Here is an 8,363-nt window from a genome sequence, read left to right as displayed (position 1 = left end):
GTGGATGCTCTAACCTCATCATCAGACAGTCAGCGGAGATGATGATGGCCGTTAATGCCCCGTTGCTGAACACTTGCTGGCAGAAGGGCAGCCAGATCCCCCCTTTGTGGGTGCTGCCCAGGATGCTTCATCCCTCCCACTCGGGAAGGGGTGACTGTCTAGCACCTCCCAAACCCCCTGGGCACACAGTGGCACTTCAGAATGCATTAGCCAACATTTGATTTGTTTATTTCTGTCTCACAGTCAGTAATCCAGCGAGAGGAGAAGCAGTAAAACACCTGACTTGAAGCTTTGTTGTCCACCAGGTGTTGCAAGAGACCCTGGCACTTTGCTTGGTCAGAGGTCTTGCACGGGAATTTGGCCTTCAAGCCACCCTGGAGCGATTCCAGGAGATGTCCTGGGCACAGAAAGGGGGCTGCTCACCCTCTTTGCTTCCCAAATATTTCCCAAGTCTCTGAAGGAGAGGTGCCTGAGGCACCTGTCTGGCTTTCAGGAAAAACGTGAGCACAAAGTGGAAATCTGCTACCATTTGTAAAACTACCATTGTAAAACCATTTGACAGCCAGCGATGTGGTCGTCTGTCAACAGTCTCTGTCACCATGCAGGGGGGTTGTGTCATACGTTCATGTTTTCCAAAGACTGGCTGTCTGTTTGGCCACCTCCATTTCTGCCTCTTACCAAAGCCTTCTGGCCAGGGATAGAGGCTTTGCCACTGGGGTACTTAGAGCTGCAGCTTCCTCAATTTTAAAAATGTAAAACTCCCTTCCCTCTGGAAATCAGCTTTACTGAAAGGATGAGCAGCTCATCGCCCGTGACTCCTCACCCTGCCTACTTCAGCTTTGTGTCTCTTGAACTGGCTGGCGGCAGAGCCAGCTGATGGTGATGACCCAGATGCCTGAGCCCCTTCAAAGCATGAGTCATCATTTAGGATGTTAACGAGGAGAGGGAATTAGTCCCTATTTTACTCTTTCAACTCCTGTATGTAAGAAGGTAGGGGAGAGAGAACTTCTTCCTGGAGAATACAAGGAAAGATGGATAAATGTGGAGAAGGTAAGGGAAGCTCTAATATTTTCTGAAAGTTTGGACTATGCTGGTGCCTCCTGGCCATGGGGAAACTGAGGAAGCCACAAGCTCCTGGGCTTCCATAGGTGAGGCAGGTATGGGTATGAAGATGAAGTCTGTAGTCATGGTGGTGTGAGCTGTTGATCTGGGACGCTGAGGAATTCAGATGTCTCCAGCATCATTGGTTAAGTAGAGGGTTACAAATGGACCGACCTACCATAAGGTAGGAGAAATGGACTTTTTTCTGTGGGAGGAGAGGGTACATGGAGGTAGCTGAAACTCGATGCAGAATGGGTGTCCAATTGCCTTTCTTGAAACATGTGGGGCTGGGTATTTAGTTCTGCTGGTCAGTGACTGGTCTCCTTCAACCATGAGTCGCTCTGTGTTTCCTGAGTATCCCCAGAGCTGCTCCAGGCACGGGGGAAAATGGGAAGGCAGAATAGCTGGTGGAAAAATTAACATTATGAAGCCTTGTTTGTGGCTTCCACTTACGTTACTCAAAAGTATTCCAGCTCTGCCAGAAGAGGTAAGATCAGGCAGTTAAATCCTTTGCCGTGGATGGGAGGTCATGCAACTCTGAAATGTAAGCTTCATATCTGAAGTGCCTTAAGCTCACCAAAATGACTATTTGTATAAACACATATAGTGCAATCATCAGATTTATTTGGGCGTTGGTCATTACAAGTGTTTACTAATGTCTGTTTATGTTGCCATCACGAAGTACTGTTTTAAGTCACTCTGTCCTCAGAGTTTACTCTCACCCTTACGCTATTGTGTCACCACTTACTTGTCACTAAATTACATTTTATTTATGGTAACGTCTTAAATAAGAGATAGTCCCAGCAAATAATTTCTAGAGAAATATTTTTATTAAGCCAAGTCCTGAGTTCACTTCAGCTGTGTCTGTCTTCTGTGAATATTGTAGAGAACAACTTTGCTAACAGTGATGTTCTCAGGAAAAATGAGTGCCAAACAAATACTAGAGAATATCAATGGAAAATAAACTATAACTACGTAAAAGTGTGCATTAACACCTATCTTGTGGTAATCCACAAAGGCAATAATATGAAATGGTTCAATAAATTTAATGTTAGATATTTCTAATTGCTTATTGTTTTAACTGAAGATATATTTATTTTCAAGAGAAAAGATATCTGGATTTTTAAAAATTCTTTCTCCTTCTGAAGAAGCCTATGTTAACCAATAAATAGTTCTTTATTCTGGCCTTTTTTCCTATTTCAACAACCAACCTTTCTGTATAAAATGCTTAAAAATCTGAAAGACTTCTGGTGAGATTCTGTGTGGGACCTGAAAATCTAGTGACCAAGAGCTACAATAATTCATCTGAATAAACATATTAAGTAAAAAATTCCATTTGCCAATTATCTAATTTGAGAAAGAAAATATTTTGTGGAATGATCTGGAACTGATAGTGTGAAGCTAGAATAAAAAATTAATGTTTTCCAGTGATAAAATATTTTTCTTTCTTTTGACCTCAAGGAAAACTGTAACTGAATTCACTGGACTATAGTATCCAGGCTCTGAAAAGAAGGTTATTGCTATCCAGTGTGGAAAATGTCATCCTGTGGGAGAGGAGGGATAACCATAATGCCAGTAATGCTGGACAAAAAGTCATCCATGTGGCTGCTGAAAAAAAAAAAAAAAAAAAGTATAGCATTAAAAAAAAAGAAAAAAATTCTTTACTATTAAATTACAATGTGTACTAAAACTTACACTCCGAAACAGACTTTCTTGTGTATAATCCTGATTAATAAAATGGTTGAAGGGTTTGAATATTTTTTAGCTGATGGTTCTGACAAGTTAAGACTAAATATATATTGCAGCAACCACCATTGTATATACGTTTCATGCACAAATGGAGAAAATAACATGTTGACTGTAATTTCATAAGACCAGAGGGATCAGTCTCAGATTCGTATCTTAAGATAAAATGGTGCAATTACCATTGCAGTCCATCTTTCTGGAATACCTTCAATCAAAGAAAAGTCAACCATAATTGAGGATTTCAATGGAATATAGATGTAGCAAAAATGTTTCAGACCACTGTGATTACATCATCTGCGTCTTGAAGATCCCGTGTCATTCACTCCCGAGCCCAGCACAGCCACAGCTCACTTGGTGCATCGTGAAGATTAGTGATATTGTACAGCTGAAGGGGAAAAAAAAAAAAAAACAAAAAAACAAACAAAAAAAAAAAACAAAAAAAAAAAAAAACAACCAAAAAAAAAAAAAAACACAACCCCATTCAGGGCTTGTAGGGATTAGCGAGCCAGCCCACGCAGGTTTGCTAACATGCCCAGGGAGGTGGGGGGGTGAGGCTCAGGGGTCTCAAACACAATCCCACCCAGCCAGCTTTGCTCAAGCCCATGGTGGGTGGTGGAGGAACCAGAGTTGATGCCACTGCCCACCAGTGGGTCCCTCTAATCAGACTGTTGGACCAGAGGAAACTGCCTCTTTCTCTGGGCCCTGACCTCAGCCTGGGACACCTGAAAGTTTGACGAGGAGAGACTTATTATCCTCGGGGAGTGGAGTAAATGAAAATCAGACCTGATAAATGAATCCCCGTGTTACCAGGGCAGGGCTACGCCACATGTCCTCTTTCCCTCTCTTGCAACACGGGTGGACCTTGCTGAGATGCTCTTGTTCTGGCATCTCCTGCCCAAAACTTCTGCTTGCTCCGGGGCACAGACAATTGGACCCATCATGTGCTGGACTGTCAGGTCCGTGGTGGATGGGAGTGGGACAAAAGGCAGGAAGATGGTGGGGAGCAAGGGAGAGGGCAAGAAGGATGCCCTAACACCATTACCACCCTGAGCTTTTGGTTTCTTTTCTGGCCCACGAGGCACAGCTTGTACATTGTGTAGCCTGCCTCTCAGTCATAATAGACCAACGTGATGTGCCACCTATGGTGCCATGGACCCTTTTTATTTAATCCACCCTTGAAAAAAATGCGGCACCACTGCCATCACACAGACTTATGCAAGTTATAATAATCACCATTTTAATTTTTCCCACAACTTTGAGGCTTAATAGCTTTAAAATCTTACAAGTTGTAAAAACAATTAAAGCAATAATTTTAAAAATAAGCAGAATGGGACCTTCAAAAGAATGTGAACCTTTAACACTTCACGGTTAAATAAGGGCCTTGTAATACAGTCAGTTGAAGGCCAGCTCTGAGAAAACGCAGAAGCATCCTGTGAATTTGTTGATGCTAGTTCAGACAGACTGTTTATTTTCATGATTTCATGGAAGAATTTTAATTTAATGAGTGTTTTATACACTAATGTAAAGCATAGTTTCAACCCTATAATTATAGTGTCAAAATATTTCTGCTTAAACAGCAGCAGCTGACTATAGAAATGTGATTTACATCTGAATTGTATCAGGGGGACACTGCTAAAAATAATCAGCATGTGCCTCTTAATTGAATAAAAAAATTAACAAAGAATATCAATGTATCTCTCAGCCTAAGTCTTTCTGCCTTTCATTTAAATGCTCTCCTTATTTGCTTATTGCCTTTTTAGAGCTAAGGTTTCCAGAAAAAGCATAGGCGCAGAATGGGCGTGTGTCATTCTGCCCACCCGTTTCTCCCTGTGGCACTCATAGCGATGGGAAATTGCATGAGCAAATTGTCGGTTCCTGTCATTGGGAGCCTACATTTTTTGAAAATCTCACCATTAATCTTTCAGCTCGGTTTTAAAATAACCAACTGCCATCACGCAACAGGTTTCTCATGCTGCTTAAGGCTGTCAGCAGGTTTTGACCAGTTCAGGCCATATTTTGCTCTTGGAATGGGGTTAGAAATCGTTGTTTTTTTTTTTTTTTGTTGTCGTTGTTGTCTGTTGTTGGAGAATTCATCTTTTGAGGTAATGCTTCGGGCAGCTTCAGACGGGGGCGATCGGAGCTGTTTGCACCGCCGCACTGGAGGCAGGAGCGCGGCCCTGCTGCAGCTTTGCCTGCACCTTGTCCATCTGCAAGGCAGGATTATTCTCCGTTTGCCTCACAGTACCTTCTAGAGGCCCCGGAGGAAATGGCACGTCGTTGTGCTGGGTGGCTTCGGCGCTTCCCAGCGAGGGACGGTATCTTCCCGAAAGCAATTACAGTCTACAAGCCAAAGCGCACGGAGCAAGGACCTTTAGACTTATTTTGGAAACAGAGAGCTGACGTTGAGGCTACACCCATGCCTACTGTGGGGGGAAGGACACGGGATCCTTCTGAATATACCCTTCTCTCACGCGCTGCCTCCCTGCCGGGGAAGGCCCGCGGCTCCCCTCTGACATCTCCCGTGCCCCCAGCTCCCATCGAAAAAGAGGGAGAGGTGTTGAAGCGAGGGCACCAAGGGCCACGTCCACGGTTGGGTCAACTGTGGAGCACAAACTCGGGAGCTCATCGCAGAGCACACCTGCCCTCCCGTCTAGAAAACTTCCAGGATTGTGTTAGCTTTTCAATTCAACTGGGAAATCCGTGGTGAAGCAGCAGCTCTTTGCCCAAAATTTTTTTTTTTGTTTTTTTTTTTTTTTTTGTTTTTTTTTGTTTGGTTTTTTTGTTGTTGTTGTTGTTGGGTTTTTTTGTTGTTGTTTTTTTTTTTTTGTATTCATGCAGGAGAATTTGGGAGGAAGAGAAGCCCGTGACGCTGTGTCGCATACACGAGTGCCCCCGTTGTTTGTCTTGCCTTCAGTGGATGCAATTGCCTGATCCTCCTCCTCTGCGCTGCCTGAGCTTTTGTGGGTTTAGGTTAAGCAAATCCCTCTTGCTTCTTCAAAGAGGGTTTAGGGTAGCTAGCTAGTCGGCAGGAGATCCTCACTCTTTTCTCTCAGCTTTCGGCTTTGGGCCAGTTCCTTTGCACATGACAGTGCTTACAACCAGCACTCCCTTTTCCAGCCAGGACGGCCCCAGCAGTCATGCCGTGAGTGTCAGCAGCCTAGAGTTTAGCAAGGAGCAACACAATGCAGCCCCAGTGAGTTACTGAGATCTCCACGGCATGGACTTCTAGACAAACACCCTCTAAATCCGTTCTATGCCCTTTGGTTGCTATTTCTAGCCTGAGAATGTATGATTACAGCCTCGCACAACCAGTACGTGATCGTGAATGCATCTGCAAGTTAGAAGGAAGATTTTATTATGTGTGGCTAAATTGTATAAACATTGCATACGTGCATTATGTATCGCATACGGGCATAGAGGTATATGCATGCATACACATGTGTACATGTATAAATATTATGTTTCTCTTATTTGATGAAGCACAAATTTGGGGTCCTCTAGAATTCAAGGCCTGATCCTTATCCTCCTATCTGTACTGGCTTTAGTTCATTGTATTTCTGCAGCACCAGATGCTCCCCAATGCTAGCAATGTGATACGAAACCCTTTTCACAGGGCAAGATCCTAAAGTTTTGCTATGGCCTTTCATGACACTAGGATCAACTTGTACGGATGAATCTGGTATTCGTATAGATTTCAATGTCTCTGTGGGAACTGCATATGCTCTTTTTATTTTATACTAAGATTCCACTAAATTGTCCTTTGGATTTATTTCAAAGAAGGAAAAGGGGGGAAAAAAGGCAGTAAAGATTGCTCTTCTTATGCTTTAGTTGTTTTTTTAACTCAATTATATTTTGACAATTCTGTATGAAACTTTGGAGTATGTCTTTGTTTAAGCAGTGTACCTTCCATAGGAATAGTCAGTTAAATGTATATGGCTAGTTTCAGGCATAATAAGCTTTGACAAGGGCATTTAGCGGTTGTAATTCAAATCTAATTCAGAACATCTTAGTGCTGGACCTGTCAAGCACTTGAAATGCACTGTAGCTGCAAAACCAAGGGATATGGTCCCAGTTGTGCTCTGTGTGGCATCAAGCTGATGTGTCAACAAGAGCAGTTACAATTACAGGTTCTTTCAAGCATACTAAACTAATTTACAGTACTCTGAAAATGTGGGAAAAGGCCTTGCTAGCATATAGGTATATGGGACATTGAGACCGCAAAGGCAAGGCAAGGGACATGGCCATTTCATTCAGGAGTTTAAATATTACGCAGTTTCAGTACTATCTTTGGGGGTGGGGTGGTGTTAGATTTGTAACTAGATATTTTGTAGATAATAATAGATTTGCCTTGCAGCCATCAAATACCCTTGTCAAATCCCATTAGAATCACATTGCACGTTTATTTGAAACCTCAAGTTAAAATGCACGCGTTTTCTAAGTGAGGATGGGTTCCTAATTGCACTGGCACTGACTAGTCCTTTTTGTTTGCCTCTCTTGTTTACCTGATAAATACCACTTACATTGGCTGCAAAACGCTTAGGTTTCTTCTGCTTACAAGGATTAGAAAACTTAGTGCAAAGGGAGAGGTCTTTCCAGAAGCAGATCTGATCCAAGGATGTCCCACAAAAAACAAGACAGAATTACAGTAACCAACATGTAATTTTAACATCAAGATATAAAAAGACTTGATTTTAAAGTGCACCAGTGATTTAAAGCAGCTGCACACATTTAGAGGGCATTGCTTTAATGTGCACACAAAGGCTAATGGAAGCTTTTACAAAAGAAAAAAAAAAAAAATCAGGTTTTATGATTTATCTACTTTTTATGCACAACATTATAGGCCCTCCCCCCAGGGACTCATAAATGTGATTTTTACTTCCCAAATTACAAAGCTAGTCAATTATTTGGGAATGAGTCATTCATTCAAAAGTGTCTGTAACGGGATGTGTTAACCATCAGGAAATTTTACACCAATTGGAATTATAAACACCAGGGTAAAAAGAAAAAAAAAAAAAACAAAAAACAAAAACCAAAAAACCTCTTGGCCAACCAGCTATGTCTATTTGTGAAACTTTGAGTATGGAGTGCAGTGTAATGCACGCTGGAGAAGTCCTGAGAAGCTGATTTGGAGGGGAGGAAAGGGTGGTGAATTTTTTTTTTTTTTTTCCTTTTCCTTTCGATTGTATAAAATGTGTTTATTTTATTTTGAAATAATGTAGTTAGCAAGTCTGCAGCAACTTGCAGTCAAGGCTCCTAAAGCACCTTATAAACCTCTGTTGATTAAGCCTTGCAGCTATGTACAGGGTAAGGAACCATTAGCCCCATTTTATGGAACGAGAAGCTGAGGGCCAGAGGTGGCTGCTGGTGGGCAGACGCGCAGGCGTTTCCTTTGGTGGTGAAACCACTCCTTCCCCTACCGCAACTCCGTCAAGGCCAACAAGAACTAAAGGAGCTGGTTTTGATTTGCATCTGCTTCCCGCTATATCGGCTTGTTGGCCCTGAGGACTTGCGTTGAC

Source organism: Tyto alba, unplaced genomic scaffold (assembly GCF_018691265.1).
Source record: "Tyto alba isolate M040663 unplaced genomic scaffold, T.alba_DEE_v4.0 Super-Scaffold_18, whole genome shotgun sequence".
Lineage (NCBI taxonomy): Eukaryota > Metazoa > Chordata > Aves > Strigiformes > Tytonidae > Tyto > Tyto alba.
This window is presented reverse-complemented; position numbering follows the sequence as displayed.